The 16,174-nt window shown below is 43.5% G+C and overlaps 1 protein-coding gene across 3 annotated transcripts in view; it reads left to right on the forward strand.

Moving 5' to 3' along the window:
- LOC141573941 (trafficking protein particle complex subunit 9-like) overlaps positions 1-16,174 on the forward strand; it is a 184,253-nt gene that overhangs the window by 71,974 nt on the left and 96,105 nt on the right. The window lies entirely within an intron of this gene.

Genomic DNA, 16,174 nt, shown 5'->3' on the forward strand with positions numbered 1-16,174 from the left:
TGTCTGTTTTGGTACCGTAAAGTCTCAGCCAGCATCTTAACGTCAGTGAGATAACGCGGCCAGTGAGCTCGGGTCAAGCAAATTCTCCTCCAGTCACTTTTACTCCATTGTTGCTTTTACTATTCCGCAGACATTAATTTTTTAAACAATGCTTTGGTGCAGGAACAGAGCCTAATTCTCTCCTGCTACTCTTGGTGGAAGTGCGTAAAACTGTCCAGCCTGAAATGTGACCAAAATTTGTAGCTTAAGGCCTGCCTAGACCCATGTATGTGGAGTTTTGGTTAGGGGCGCTGACCACGTTGGGGTCCCCCGGCAGCGTCGCTCCCCTCAGGCTCCTGCTTTCCCTGGAGCAGGAGGTGTGGTTGGGTCTCACCATCCCCACGTCCCTGGCCTCAAACACTCACGTAAATTCTTGTACGTGCTGTCAAAGTCATTTTTGTTCTTGTGTGTTTCTAATTTTCTCTTGTTCCTCTTTTCCTTTTTCTTTATTCCTTTTTCTCTTGTACTGCCCTGTGAGCATGTTGTTGCGTCTGAAATTGTGGGCTGTGCACACAGTGCATTGGAAATAGCTAGATCGCCCTCCGTGCTGTCTCCATCTCTTTAAAAAGCAAAAATTTAACAGCTGCCTTGATCCATGTATTATCCTTGTCATCTTTTTATTTTCTAATTTTTTTTAGCACATCACCCACTGGTGTTTGATACCTCTTAAAATCCTTGCTTTAAGGAACCAGGTTGGTCCTCCTTATATTTGGTGACAAATGCGCCCTTATTAAAATTCTTTGATTGTTTTGAAGAAGGGAGATGCGAATTCATTTAGGCGGCTGCTGAGGGATGATTTTCATGGAGTATTTAAACTTGTAAAGTCAAATTCTGCAGCATCTTGCTCGATTCCTGCTTTTACACAAACGTGCTCAGCACGCAGTTCCTGGCTGTCTCTGTGTGACGTGCGTGACGGCGCTGCCTGCCCGGTGGTCACTGGTGAGGGAGTGGCAGGCTCGGGGGTGAGCAGCTGTTGGAGGAAGCAGTCACCGTTTTGTTAATTAATTTTTTCTTTTTTTTTGCATTTTACTTCCCGTGCCATTTACTTTACTTTGCCTTCATAAAGGGGCAGAAATGGGTCTAAAATCCATGCCACTCTTTTGTTCCCTTTACGAGGCTGGTTTTTCTGAGTATCAGGACAACATGCCCTTCTCCTAAGTAGCTGGCTCACCTGGATCTGGTGGACATAGGGACTGCTAAAGGGGACCGTAGCTTCCACCCTGCTCCAGCCAGTGGGCATTCAGAGCCGGGTCTTTGGTTTGCCTCAGCAGCCGTGCAGGCCTCCCTGCACCGGCCTTTACTTTTAACCCATGTTGGCAGTAAATAGCTGACTCCATGTCTGTTGCAGCTGACGTCCACCACTGTAGGCCTTGTCGTTAGTTTGCGGTAGTGAGTCTCCAACACCCCAGTCAAATGTGAAGGAAGATGCTTTGGCCGACCTAGGACCTTGGATTCTCACCCCCACCATGGTTCATCTCATCCGGTGGAAGTGTTTGGCCACCACCATCATGCTGACCATGAGGCCTTGTTTCTCCTTTCATGCTCTGGTCCAAATATGGACACTTCATTTTTCACTGAATTTGTCTCGCTTGAGACAGGAGAGAATATCTGAATGAGTCCATCACATTGTGGGTGGGGAACAGATCAGAAGTAAATGTCGCAAGTAGAAGGAGTCTAGTCTGTCCGGGTTGGCAAATGCAGGCTGGGATCTGTGATGGCTGGGCTATGCCGTGGACACAGGCCTTTCCCGTGGCTCCCCAGAGCCCAGGGGTTGGAGTGAGAACAGCCTTGCCTGGGTTCCTCCATCTTCGTCTGCTTACTGACAAGTGTGTCTGCTAATTAGGAGCTCCCCCACACCTCGGGCCTTTCAAATCTCAGACAATGGGAGAACCTTGAGTCCCTTCTCCTGGGCCTCCTTTGTGAGAATACAGTGCCTTCTGAGGTGACCGGCGGCAGGGGATGCCTCCCCCTCCAGGGAGCACCATTTGGAGGACTGTGACTCAGTGCACCATGCTGTGAGCTTGTGGGGATCCGGCCGTGGTCCCTGCAGAACCAGACTTGAGATACGCTTAGCGACGGATATAACAGGACTGATTCCAGGGCAGGGCTTGGGGGAGGGAACAGTGGAAATTGAATGTGACCTCAAACACATAGGTGGGTGCTGGGGCTGTTACAAAAATGGGATGTCTGGGAGATACGTGCCAGGAATCGAATTCCAGAGTAAATGGTGGACATGAGGCATTTTTAACATGCCATTTGTCATCCTAGTTAGGACTTCAAAGAGGCACTCGGGTCTATGGCCCTGGGGCTCAGGTGAAGGAGCCGGACTAGAGATACACGTTGGGAGTCGTCATTCTTAGCTGGTGTTCACAGCCGCGCATGTGAATTAGATCATCTTGAGAGCTGCAGACTGAGGCTGAGGCGGGGCAGGGCTGTACCTGGGTTGGAGGAAAGCCCAGACCATGCAGCTTTGGTGTGTCAGTCTGCGGCGTTTGCGATTTTCAGACTAATGCCATTTATCCTTAAGGGGCCAGGGGTTGGGCAGGGCCAGCCAGGAAGAAATCTGAAAGGAGGGTCGTGGCCACGTGTGTGTCTTGGGAAGATGCAGATTCTGCAGGGCCCGGGAGGGTAGACTTCTAAGAAGCTGGAGTTGGAGTGGGGAGAAATTAGTCACACTCACCTGTGAAGGAGGGAGGGCGTCCTTGGGACCCGCCACCAAACTGGACTCGCTTTCCAATGAACAGAAGTCAATCAGACAGAGGATCTGAGGTGAGAAGGAATGGGCGCTTGGAGGGGAGCCAACCTGGAGAATGGTGCTTGCAAAATTCTGGAATAGTCTCCCTGAAAAATTTTTTGAGTTAAAAATACCCAGACTCTTAAGAACATTGATAGTGACTGGGGAGGAGGCAGTTGTTTTTCTGGCCTCCTAAGGGTAATGCATGTATCCAGGGATACACAGAAGATTCGGGCAGTCTTTTCCACTGGTTTGATCCTTACCAGGGGGAACAGTGCAAGTTTAAAGGGGGAGAAGGGCAGCGGAGTGAAGCTAGTCAGGCCCCGTTTCAGGTACCAGTCGGCCGCCCTACTTGCGTGTTACATTCTCATCCATGCCTCCCAGGTGGGCGGTGGCAGCCCCCTTTTGTGGATTGGGAAGCCTTCTCAGAGGGGTTAAGGAATTGGTCCCTTTAGCGGCTAGTCAATGCTGTAGCAGCATTCAAGCAGGGCCTTGTCAGACTTCAAGGGCATGTTCTCTCTACTAATTCCGGTACCTCCCTGTTGTACCTGGATTGGTGAATTGGGTCAGTTTTGGAGCCTTTCACAAAAAGTACGATTTAAGTGCCTCAGGACAGTTTCACAAAGCTCAGTGTTCTTTGATGGTTCAGAAGCACCGCAGTGCTTTTCACCCCACAGAGGTAAGGTCTTACTCCTTGACGATGACGTGGTTGCAAATGACGTACAGGTGCAAAACCAGACTTAGCAGCTTTTGAAGGGAAACTCTCCAGTTCTCCCTTGATCGGCTTTCTTCCACGGGATGTACCTGCTGCAGCGTAGGACTGAGCTTTCCATATGGAGTGAGGGTTTGATATCCAAAGTTAGCATAAAACGGTCAGATGAAGAAAATCGACGTTGACAATTTATTTTTGGGTTACATTAGTGAAGATATTCTATCAGTTAATGACCCATATATCGAATGAAATTGAGTACAGATCATTGCATTTCTTACTTTCTATTTAGAGTTCTCTTACAGAGTAAGGTTGCCTGCTTTGGAACATCAGCTCCACCACCACGGCACCTATCAGTGTGTTGGTGTGATTGCATTTACGCAGTGAATGTAATCTGGGCTTCCTCAGCCCCAAACACTCCAGTGCAGAATCACGGGCTGTAGCCATCTCTTAGTCACGCAAATACTTCTAAAATTATATGATGCCAGAAAAGAAAGAAGAGGGAGAGAGAGATTGCCTTTATCAAAGTTCCTTTCTATTCTAACTGCAAACTGTTGTTGAACAGCTCTGGTTTCCTTTGGATATGAATATATACATTTCTTTGCATGTAATCTGGGTTTTGGACTAAAACACCAAGCTCTTGCTGTCCACAAGCCACAAAAATATTAGCCAAATTGCACACGTGTGAAATTGTTTATATTTTTTCTGAGAAAGAATCCTTGAATTTGGGACTTGGGCTGTGATTTTTGCTTTTTGCTTCCCCCACCCCTCTTGTAATCTCTCACTCCTTCCCACGTGGCCCCCAAGAGTTCGTGGTTTCAAAGGAGTGGGCAAACACGCAGTTGGTCACCATGTTCTGTTTCTATAGATGGAGCCCTACCAAGACCTTTAGGACATTATCAGAGAGGACTTCCTGGAAGAAATGGGCTCTACATTCAATCGTGAGGACAGAGTAAGGGTCAGCCAGGAGAAGGAGTCAAGAGTGTGGCTCAGGTGGCAGTTGCAGCCCGGGCAGAGGCCTGGAGGCTTGTGGGGTGGGGACCTGGGGAGAGTGCCCTGTGTGGTCCAGGGTGGAGTGTTCCCCTGCTGGGGAGGACCCTGGAGAGAGCCTGGGGTGAAGGGCTTTGGAAGACGTTGGGTTTTATTTGAACAGACACTGGAGGCAGTGAAGGGTGTCAGCAGGAAGTGACCCTCAGGAAAGGTACTTCTGGTTTTGCTTCTGATATTCTACAGACAGAGGGTCAGGACAGGTGAGAGCAGGTTTGTCTGTCCCTTTGAGACCCACCCCGTCATTCATTTATTCATAAAACGTGCACTTCTGTGTGTCTAGGGGAGAGAGGGTGGACCCACATTAGTAAGCAAAATGTATTTGCTTCTTGGGAGCTTAGCAGTGTCAGAAGTTGACTTAGCCTAGAATGTTCTAGGAATAGAGGAACAAGTTGCGGAGGTTGGAGGGAGGGAAGTCTTCCTTGACAAACAGTCAAAATGAGCCTGAAGGCAAGTGGGAAGTAGGAGCAGGACAGGTTGTCCCTGAGGTCACTGGGGACCTGGGAACTGGGGTGAGGCTGGGTGAGCAGTGTCAGGGGCGGGGCTAGAATTCCACCAGGGAGCCTCTGAAGGGTTTGAAGTGGGGGTGATGTAATCAAATTTGTGCTTTGTGAAGGCTGCCGTTGCTCTGTGTGTGTGTGTGTGTGTGTGTGTGTAGCGGGGTAGAGGGGGAGGGTGCCACCAACTTGGGGGCAACTAGAAGACCATTCACAGGCTGGGAGAGGGGCGTCAGGGCTGCTTGGGGACGGCAGGGGCAGTGTGGATGCCGGATTTCCTTATGGGGAGGGCTTGTTATCGGTGTCGCCCAAGAGGCGACTTTTGGCTGGAAGAAAAGAGATGGAGGCTGCCAGGTGGACTTTCCTCTTCTCTCCTTCCCTGCCTTGTGTGATGATCTTAGCTCAGCCAACTTTTGGAACAGAAGAGCTAAGTTCCAGGGTAGCCCAAGACTTTCTTGAGCTCGTTCGAGTGAGATCTGATAGGATTTAGATTTCTGTTGAGATCGGCATGTTCACTTAGCTAGAAACCTCCCGTCATTTCGATTTCCATGGGGTATTTATTCTTGATAAAGATTGCTTTCTTGGTGAGAGGAAATTTAACACAGCTGTTATCTTTCTCAAAAAAAAATCATATATTATTAAGAAATTTAATATTCCAAAGAATAGCAAAATTTAAAAATGATAAAGTAAGGCTTTGGTGTAGTTTCTTTGGTTTCTGAGCTAATGTGGAGTCAGAGCCTTTGCATTACTTAATAGCACATCCTTGTCAGTATTTAAAGAGCTGTTAGTGAGCACCCCAGGCCCCAACTCTCAAAACATCATTAATGTTTGCTCTGAAATAGTGAGGTCATAAAGGTCTTGTTTGCAGAATTCAAACAGTTTGTTTATATTATGCAGCATAGCACCATTTATAAAATAATAATAGGTTCAAAATTAAGAAATTGGAAGATAATTGATTTTTTTAAAGCTGAAACATAAACTTTCTTGTGCTAATGTTGCAACTGGAAATTTTGAAAAGAAAAATCCTACTGTAATATCATCTACGTGGAATACATATATGACTTCCACATTTGAAAAGTAACGGCGCAGTGGTTTTAGAAGTCAGGAGCATTCCAGCTCAGATACTGGCATTGATGGTTGCTGGTTTTCAATGGAAGAGCCTAAATTTGCCTTCTTAGCGTTTTTTTTTTTTTTTTTTTTTTTTTTTTTTGTAGTGAGAGGGCTGAGTAGTGCTTTGCCAGCATGATTTTGGGGGAATATGAGGGCAGATGTCGTGTACCAGCAGTGAGATATTTCCATGCGTTTAATTTTCTGGACATCACCAGGGCACATGTGGGGTTTGTGCATGCAGGCTGGAATGCTGCAGGACTCCCTAATCCATCACCGTTATGTCCTGGAGCTGCTCCGGTTAGTGAATAATTTTCTGTGCCTTGGAGTTAAAGTGGTCTGATGCAGATGATCAGATATGTACTTAAAGTGCTATTACTTGAAATAAGAGAAACCTAGCAACATGGCTCTAACAATACAGGATGAGGGAGGAGAATTGGCTGAGCTGCGTGCAGTGGGGAGTCTTCTCAGGTGACTCCCACGCCGTGATTCCTGCCAATATCCACCCCAGCCCTGCACGGTTGTCCTGCCGAAGCAAGCATGCACTTTGCTCAGAAACGCACTGAATTTCCTTGCGCCTCTGTTTGTTGGCATTTTTTTTTAAAGCACATCTTGCCCTTTGCTTAAATGTCATCCCTGAAAGTCGCCTCTTACACTCAACCTTCTGGACCTCTTCCATACATAGTTGCTGAATGGATGAACAGAATGTAGAAACTCCATGTAGTGAAACATTATTCAGACGTAAGAGTGAATAAAAAAGGAAAAGAGGAAAATGAAAAAGGCCACCTCTCCTGGGAAGTCCACTCTGACTGCTCAACCCGCCCTTTTCCCTTTGAAACACAATCACTTATGCTCCACTCTACTCTTTTTGATATTACTTACAACCCTCTAATAAATTTTAACGTTTTCAAAAAAAAAAAAGAGAGAGATGCTGATACCACTTCAACATGGACGATCCTTGACAACAGCATGTTAAATGAAAGGAAGCAGACACAAACGGCCAGATATTGTTGACTTCAGTGATCTGAAATGCCCAGAATAGGCACATGCAGAGGCGGAGAGCAGGTGAAGGTTGCAAAGGGCTAGGTGGAGGGGGGTTAGGGAGTGACTGCTAGTGACAGGGGGATTCTTTTGGGGTGACGAAGTGTTCTGGAAATAGATGGCGATGAGGGCTGCACAACCGTGAGTGTGCAGAAGACTGCTGAGCTCTGTCTCTGGGAGTGCCTGTGGTTCGGGGCGGCTTTATTTTCTTCTCACCCTGCACTCTGAAGAGTCATCTTGTGCAGTGGCCTTTCTACTAGTGTGAGTGGTGAGAATCAGAGACTTTGCAGAGTCTTGTTTCTTCCCCCCCCTGCTGAGTGTAGGCAAAATAAGTTTAAGCCTGAGAAAGTGCTCCATCTGCAGAAATGTCTTTCAGTTTTGCATGGTGTAAAAATCTTGAGAGCTTTTTAATTGTTGAGGACAGTCTGTGGGGGGAAATAGCCCGTGAATCCTTGGGGAGACCTGGAAAAGCCGCGCTTCCCTCCCTGACACGGGTGGAGTATTCACCCCCGTTCAGGCAGTGAAGGGCCCAGACCCGTGAGCGGAGTTGACAATCGTGAATATTTACGTGTATCCGCTGCTTCATCTTGGATATTAATTTCAAGGTGAGTCAGTTTGTGGCGGCAGCCTCATCCTACATCAGGAATTTATAGTATCTGCTCTTTGAGGTGAAGACCTGACAGACTTTATTATTTAACAGTCTCCCTTGAATTGATATCTCAGATTCCTTTGTCAAAAGCAAAACAGCAGAAATACAGACGTCCTTTAATGCCAATATGACCTGGGAAGGGTTAAGTCTCTGTGCCTCAGTGGCCTTATCTGCGGGTGGGGAAGATGTTAACAGTGTTTCTCTCAGAGTGGCTGGTGAGGGGAGAGTGAGGAGCACAAATTGAGGACTTACACGAGATGTTCATGAATGACCGATTATAGTGCTCTCAGCCTGGTGAGGCCTCAGGGGCAGAGATGTCAGAACAGAGCATTCCTAGCCAGAGCTAGATCCGTGTTGGCAGCTGTTATGATCAGTATCACAACTGTGGGTTATCAGGTAGATTTAAGACTTGGTAATATGAATTCATGAATAATGTTCGAAGACTAGACATCTCAGATTCAGTTTACATAGTTCTCAAGATTTCCTCTGAGAAATGGATGGTTTTTTCCCCATCTTAAATCTGAGATGAGTCTCTAAAAAAATTCTGTATTCCTCCATCTTTTTGCTTTAATTCTCCATTTCTTAAAAAAAAAGTTTTTAAATGGAGTTACTGGGGACTGAAATGAGGGCCTTATGCATGCTAAGCACATACTCTCCCAAAAGAGGTATAATATCCCCCCTGATTTTTTTTAAAATTTACTTTCTTAGTATTCAGAGGTTAGAGGCCTCTAATTCTTTTTCTGGAGACTTGTCCATAAACATGTAAATCTATTATTAATGGACAAATCTTGGTTTATTAAAAAAATGAATAGAATATTCTGCAATCCATCCAAAAGGAAATGTTCATTGGCTTAAAATGTTTCTCCTTTAAGGTGATTTCTACTTTTTGGTCTAGCTCAATTTATTAACAGACATCCTCATCATCATAATGACCAAACTCGCTCTGAGTGGACACCTACCTAAGGCTAAAATACTTTCCTCATGTTTTACTTCATAGCAGGTGTTTGACGTTAGGTATCAGTGTCTCCTTTTTTGCAGCTGAGGGGTTGAGAGATGGAGCAGCTTGTCCCAAATCACACGCAGCTGGCGGTGGCTAGCTCGGTGCTGGAACCCAGGCTGCACAGGATGCATTCTTAATTGCTTCTCTAATCAGCCTCCCATTGAGTGGTTACCCGAACTCCTGTGACTCCATAAATGGCCGATTTTAGCGATCTCAGCCTGATGAGGCCTTCAAAGGGGAGACACCAGTGAGAATGTGAGACAGAGTGGCATAAATTAAAATTGTACATTTTCACAGATGTTTAATTCTCAGATAGTTGCACAAAAAGTTAATTTTTATGTATTTTAGTGCTCTGTAAGCACTAAAAACAAAACATTAAAAATAATGATATTGCAAAAGAGAAGGGGGCTTTGAAAGTCCAACCACTGCTGATGATGTTGCTTGTTTTTCTCTAGTGGCCCTTATTGACAGAAATACTTACAAAGACTGAATTGGTTTTATGTAGTCTTAATATGGAAGAAAATATTGTCAATGAATATTTTAAGAAAATCTTTATTCTTTTCTTTCCTGATGATGTATATATAAGTTGTTTTCATGGCTTAAGTACATTTCCTCATTTGTGAAATTTGAGTAATATCGTTTAACTTGTCTGACTGTGAGAGTTAGTAGCCTTGTATACAAAGAAACCAAGAGGTGCTTAGTAAAAATGTGCTGTCACAATGACAGATATTTTAGAAGGATCAACTCTGAATACTAAAGAGGGTGGCTTATTACTGATGCATATTTAATATGTATGTATATGATATATATGAATATGGCTTAAAGTAACAAGGATTCATTTATTTTTTAGTGTACTATGAAGTTTTAATGAAATCTGTATCATTCTAGTGAGACAGGGACTAGTTAAATTGCCTTAAGCAGACGACCTTGAAGATTATTTACACAGAATGTGTATTGTTAGAACTCAGATGTCATGTTGCTGTGTAACCATCCACTCAGACTTTTAAATTCGTGGATTCTGACCAGATTCATTAAGTTTAGAAAAATCCACATTGATCATTTTCAGGGAATAAACTTCTCTCTTTTGTGATTAAAGAAAATTTTGATCTTTTTTCCTGCACTCTTAACAGGTTTAAAATATCAAAACATTGATTTGACATGTAACTTTTTTAATAGAGAGAATAAAGCTCATGCTGTTTTATTATGTAAATAAATGTTTTTGTATTTCAACAAACGTATGATTTCCTGGCTTTTTGAGAAGTATGTTGCAAGATACTTAGATAACCTACTTTTGGAAAAATACAGACGCGACTTTTATGAATATAGGCCTAGTACAGATCTGTTCATTTTTGCTACAGTGCAAGACATGTGGCCTAGGAGAGATTTGCTGCCGATTGCAAGGAGGACAGATCCCATGTCTCAGTCTCCCCTCCTGTAAAATGAAGTGGCAGGACTGGATTCTTTCCTCTTCTAAGATGAGTTTCCATGAGCCTGTGTCTTTTGTTTATATTCAGGAGTATTAGCAATATCAGATTAAATACTGAGTTACCCTCCCTTCCCCCGAAGCAAAGTGCAGTATGTTCTACAGAAGCTTTTAGTTATCTGATTCTCGTTTCTGATCCTATAGACAATTTTTGTGTTGCATGATTCTTGGCGACCTGGAAGGTCTTTTTACCCATAGGTGGCGCTTGTTGCACCTTCTTACCGTCTTAATTTTCCTGTTTGTTAAAGAAGGCTTAAACAACGTTATTTTGTTTTGATTTCTTTGCTTAATGCTTCAGAATAGCACAGTCTCCATTATGTCTGTCTACATGGAAAAATTGCTCTGCTTATATCTTAGTTTTATTCTGTCATCTCGCTGTGAACATCTCAGACTTGCTGTGTAACAATGGCAAAATCGGACTTTTCTTCCAGTGTTAGAAACCAGTGAGCCGGGAATTTATAAAACAGCTAGTAGCGGCCTCTGGAGCACATTAAAGCTGAAAAGTGTACTGAGTTCCCTGAGTATTGACCCCGCCGCTGTGTGTTAATTGGTGGTAGGAGATTTGGTACATATACGAAGGGGTGTAATGTTTTGAATTGGGTTTGCGTGCACGCGCTGCCACTGAGCCACGTGAGCCTGAGTCAGTTCGTTCTGAGATTTCCCTCGTCTGTGAGATTGGGACGTTCGTATCTGCTTTGTAGAATTGTGAGAATTACAAATTATGTAAATTGTTTACCACAGTGGGTATGTCAAGAGGGCTCATAAACTTTTGCTGCTGTTTGGTGTGAAGCCATCATTTTATAGTCTTTGGCAATTACTAAGAAACAGGAAAACAAGAAAAGCTGGTTTTATGATGAAAAATATTTGAGGAGGTTCCATAATTCCTATACCCATAATTAAGCATCCGCAGAGTCAGAACTGTTACACAGTCACCCTGAACCAACGTTAAGCCACAGAATTTTTTGTTACTTCATATATGTTGGGGCCTAAGGGGATCCAATACTTATATGCATGTTGTCTCCAGCAGCCAACTGAGAGATGACACAAAAGAGTAGGCAGGCGACAAATGTCTTCTTTGTTACTGATGAAGCCACGTTCTCCATGAACTTCAGGGCTGTGGGAAAATGCGTGTCATGATACTGTGTCCCAGAATTAGAGACTCACCCTGTCCCAGGTAGCTCTGGGCCACAGCCAGCCTTCCCTTGACAGGTCCTGCCCCTTCATGCACAGGGATGTCCTGACATGGAGCTGAGCATCCCAGGTGCTTCCCAATGGTGACCAACACTGGAGGGAAAGGTAGTGTTTCACATTCCATGCTTGTCTCCCCGGACTCACACCTCACCCTGTTAGTGTGACGAGGGCTAGCTGTGATCCAGCGGCCAGGGGTATGAAGGGAGAAGCACTCTCCATGGCCCAGAGGAGTGGGGAGGAAGCATCCCCTCCCTAGTTTAAACAGGTGGTAGGATGGAATGGGAGGGTGCTCCCCAAGAGTTTATAAAAGGAGAAATAAGGATTTTCTTTGGGACTTATACTAGCCAGGAAACACATAATATTATTAGAAGGGAGACTTGTAAATCACTTTTATATTAAGTTGACATTTGTTGAACACCAAAAATGTGCTACATTCTTTTCTGAGAGTTTTACAGAAATGAATCCTTCAATCTTCTCAACAAGCGAGTAAGGAAGGTTTGATTGTTATCCCAGTTTTACAGTGTGGAAATTTCGGCACGGAGAGGGTATGTAAGTTGGCGAAAATTACAGAACTATTAAGTGGCAGAGCTGGTATTTAAACCCTGGCTGTCTGGTTTTGAGGCTCCCAGAGATGGGATATGGGTGTTTAGCGGTATCTACATCCCTGAATCTTTGTACCACTTTGCATCAGTTAGCCCAGAAAGGACAGGGAAAGGAGAGTTACTCAGGTGCTCACTGTCATGTCTCGGCCACTGTCCATGAATTGTGCACTGTGATTAGCGTTAATTATTTTCTAGGCAGTAGATCTGTTCGTATAACAGAAATTTAGTCCATTGAGTTAATCTAGAAACCCTTCCTGCTCTGCTTCTGTCCATGGTTGCCATGTGACTGCCTGCCCGTGATTGGGCCATGGAGGAGAAAATATACTCATGGTTGAACTCTGATATTTCAGTCTGGTTTATAGTTTCACTTCTTCTGTTACATTAATAAGTTAAGTTTCTGGTTTTCTTGCATCAGTGTGTCATGAGTTTGGTTAATGTGAAACCAGTACATGGGAGCCCAGGGATGCTAACGGTATAATTTCTGAGCACACTGTCGCACTTCTACCCGTGCAGACCTGGCTGGAGGATGTCCGCCTTCCTCACTGATTTCTCCAAACAGCAGGGTCCTCTCCAACCCCCGGATGTGAGGCTGGGAGCTCTATGATTTGGCCAGTCAGCGGCCAAGTCCACAAATCAGAAAATGATGAAGTACCCGGAAGTGGGTTTAATAGAAGAAAAGGGCTTCCAGGTAGTCCGATGGGCTGCTCGAGTCCATTTGGTGAGAAGCTGTCCACTGTCTGTGGTTGAGCTGCTGCTTTGCTGTTGAAAAGTCTGGATTAGATGAAGGGATTTTAAAAAGGAGAAAGGAGTGATTTCAGGTGGTACGTCCACACCGGTGAGAAGTGATGGATGACCGCCTGTGTGAGGCATAGACAGAGTCTTACAAACTTCATAAAACAGCTTTAAAAGCTCTGCCATCTGAGTGCACTTCATATGGGGTCCAATTCATGACTGGGCATGCTGAGAGGGCAAATAATTGATAATGGCAGAAAGGACACGGAGGCATCAAAAAGGTCTCAATCATGTTTCCTGTTTAAAGGATGTGGCACAATGTAATATATTTGAGCTGGTTTTTCACTGAACAGTTGTGAGTGTTTTCTGGGACTCCCCAGTGCCCCAAGGCTCCATGCAGCTAGGTGTCCCCTCAGAGAAGCTCTGTCAGCGCTTGCCCTGGGCTGTCGTGGTGTCACGGGGAGCAGGACGGTCAGAGTCCCCGGCTCCTCCCAGATCCGTCTCCTCATCCGCAGTGCCGGGTTACTCATCCGTGTCTACTTAGTAGGTTTGCTGAGAATCACACGTGATGGTTGTCAGGTGTGATTTGTGATTGTCTCTGTGATTGGCATATAGTCAGTGTTTGATAGAAAACCTTGTTTTTTTAGAATAATTGTAGCAGCTAGATTGCAGTGGTTTTTAGTCTGTATTTTTTTATAACTTTATTCTTATTTTTAAATATGCACTTATTTATATTTATTTTTTTGGAGGTACTGGGGATTGAAGCCAGGACATTGTGCATGCTAAGTAGGTGCTCTACAACTGAGTAATACACACCCTCCTTGTCTGCACTTGAAAATAAATATTGCAATATACAAAATAGTTCTTAAACACCCTCATGGGACCTAGACTCTGTATAGACAAATGAACACGTATGCTATTTAATAAGAATAAATGTTGTTGAGACATACATTTCTGAACCTGTTAATGTGCTTAAAAACGATTATAGGTAGTGATAAACACGAGTCTTTAATCCAGTACTTCTTAGGGTCTGTTTTGCCATCAATGGAAATTGCATTCTACAGGGAAGGCTAATTGGGTCTCTTTGATATTTGGATGGTTTAGCAGATGATCAAGGCTTTCAAAAGCTGACAGAATTGTATTTTAAACTAACTACAAAGTTATCTTCTAGAAGTTGGAATTCCTATGCTTGTGAAGTGCCCAGTAATCCAGGGGGTATATGTCTGTGTCTGTGTGAACGTTATTGTGTGTGATTTCAGGAAGGTAGAAATAAGTTCCATATAGACTTCTGATACCTTTCTCCTCCAGTTCAAGGTGTAGGCATATATTTACACAAATAAATTGATATTCTTTTGTCATTTGGCATATTGGGAATAAGAGGTTCTCATACTTGTTTCAGAAGGGTTGGGGAGGATGAGCTTAGAAAACGGGAGGAGAAAGAGGCCGGGAGGCACTTCACACTTTGTGCAGGATTTGAGGAACAGTAGCTTTTCTTTTTTCTTCTAAAGCAAACTGGCGCTGAATTTTAACATACTATTATTCAGAATTGCTTTTCTGATCAGACACAAGTGCCTCAGATTTTTGAAGGCAACATGAATGGTGAAATGTGTTTTAGCAGTTATCTTTAAAAGTAGTTTTATTTTTCAAGTAAAAGGCTATAGCCTGTTCTTTCTTCCAGCGGTACAAGACATGCTCATTAATCTTTGTACATGATCTGTGTGCTTAGTTTCTTTGGATTTTTTTTTTTAAATGCTTGTTTCATTCTGGTTTGAATGAATGTTTAAAATTTCTGGATTTTGATGTTTAGAACATGCTGATTTATGAGAACCGTTAAAAACCTGATTGTTCTTTGGTCCTTGTTTGTTGGGGCACCCTATTGAATTCTGTTGACTGTTAAAGAGGGAAATGCTTCCTCTAGCCTGCAGATCATTAAGTGAATGGTTTGCAGTGTGCCTTTAAAATTCTTTGAATGCGTTGTGCATGTTTGTCCAGTGAATTTTGAATTGACTCATTGTAATGACTTTGCTTTTGTTCTGTGGCTTTTGCTCCTCTCCACAAGAATTTGAATTCTCTGTTGCATTTTGTATACGTGTTCTTAACAGGGGAAGAAATTTTGCATTTTTACAGAGCTGGGTTTTCCTATCCCCTCTGAATGCCTTCTATAATTGATGAAATAAAAATCTGTTATTGCAGTGCATAATTATTTCATAAACTATTTTTTTGGCATAATCAGAAACAATGACAAAGAATGATAATAAAAAACATGAAAACCTTCCTTCCTTTGAAGAATAGAAATGAGGTGGTCAGGCTCACGCATGCTTTGTGCCTGACACACTTACTCTCATTTCATTGTGTATCATGATTCGGAGATGGAGTTGCTTCAGGTTTGTAGATTTTTGTTTTAACATTTGTGTTGAATTCTTTCTCCAGGCTGATGTTTCCTGTTGTGTTTGTGGAAAGAGTAGAAGGGAAACAAATATTTTGTTTTGTTTTCAGGAGTCCTGAGTTGATGAGAAAAGAGTTGAGGGTGGGCTGAGGAAAAGAGTGACACTCCCTCTCCTCCCGGCTGAAATTGATAAACAAATAAATCAATTAAGTGTATTGATATTTGACGAATAGAAGTTAGTGAGCCCAAAATGGATAGATATGCCCAATGGAAATTACTGATTTCACCTGTAGAATTATGTGCTTTACCAAGTAGAAGCAGCTTAGAGCAATCAGAAAAATCAGTAATATGATGAGATATAAAAGGGATATTATATCTTTTATTTCTGAAACTTTTCTACGTTAAGTTGTGTAGAGCTAAAATTAAGTTTCAAGCACCAGGATTTAAGAGTGTGGGTGGTTCTGTAGGATCGTTATTCACGGATGTGCCTAGACCCTGCTAGAGTGGCTGAATATGGCAGGAAAAGACCCAGAGGCAGGATTTGTCATCCTAGGGTGTCCTCCATAATGGTTCCATGTGAAAACCCATGATTGGGTTAAGAAACTGTAACATACCCCAGCCGCCTGTGAACTTTAATAAAAAAAAATATGCTTAGAAACTGCTTTGCAAGCAAGTGCCTGTGCATCCTCACACCAGTCTCCTTGCCTTAAAAAGCAGAGACAATGCTTTGCTTGCATAGTTGAGGTTTTAGATAGCACTCTGCTGGTTGCAAAGCAAGTACCGAGGCCCTCAGCTATAAACGCTGGGCTCGTGTGCTGTTAGTTAGTCTATTATCCCCAAAACAAGGACCTGGCTGGTCTGGTGGTCTGCTTTGTAATTCACATATCTAAAAATGTATCTTGTTCCCCTCACCCCATGACTTCCCTAAAGATACACTAATCCTCTGTACTCATTTTG

The sequence above is a fragment of the Camelus bactrianus genome, chromosome 18 (genome assembly GCF_048773025.1).
Source record: "Camelus bactrianus isolate YW-2024 breed Bactrian camel chromosome 18, ASM4877302v1, whole genome shotgun sequence".
Lineage (NCBI taxonomy): Eukaryota > Metazoa > Chordata > Mammalia > Artiodactyla > Camelidae > Camelus > Camelus bactrianus.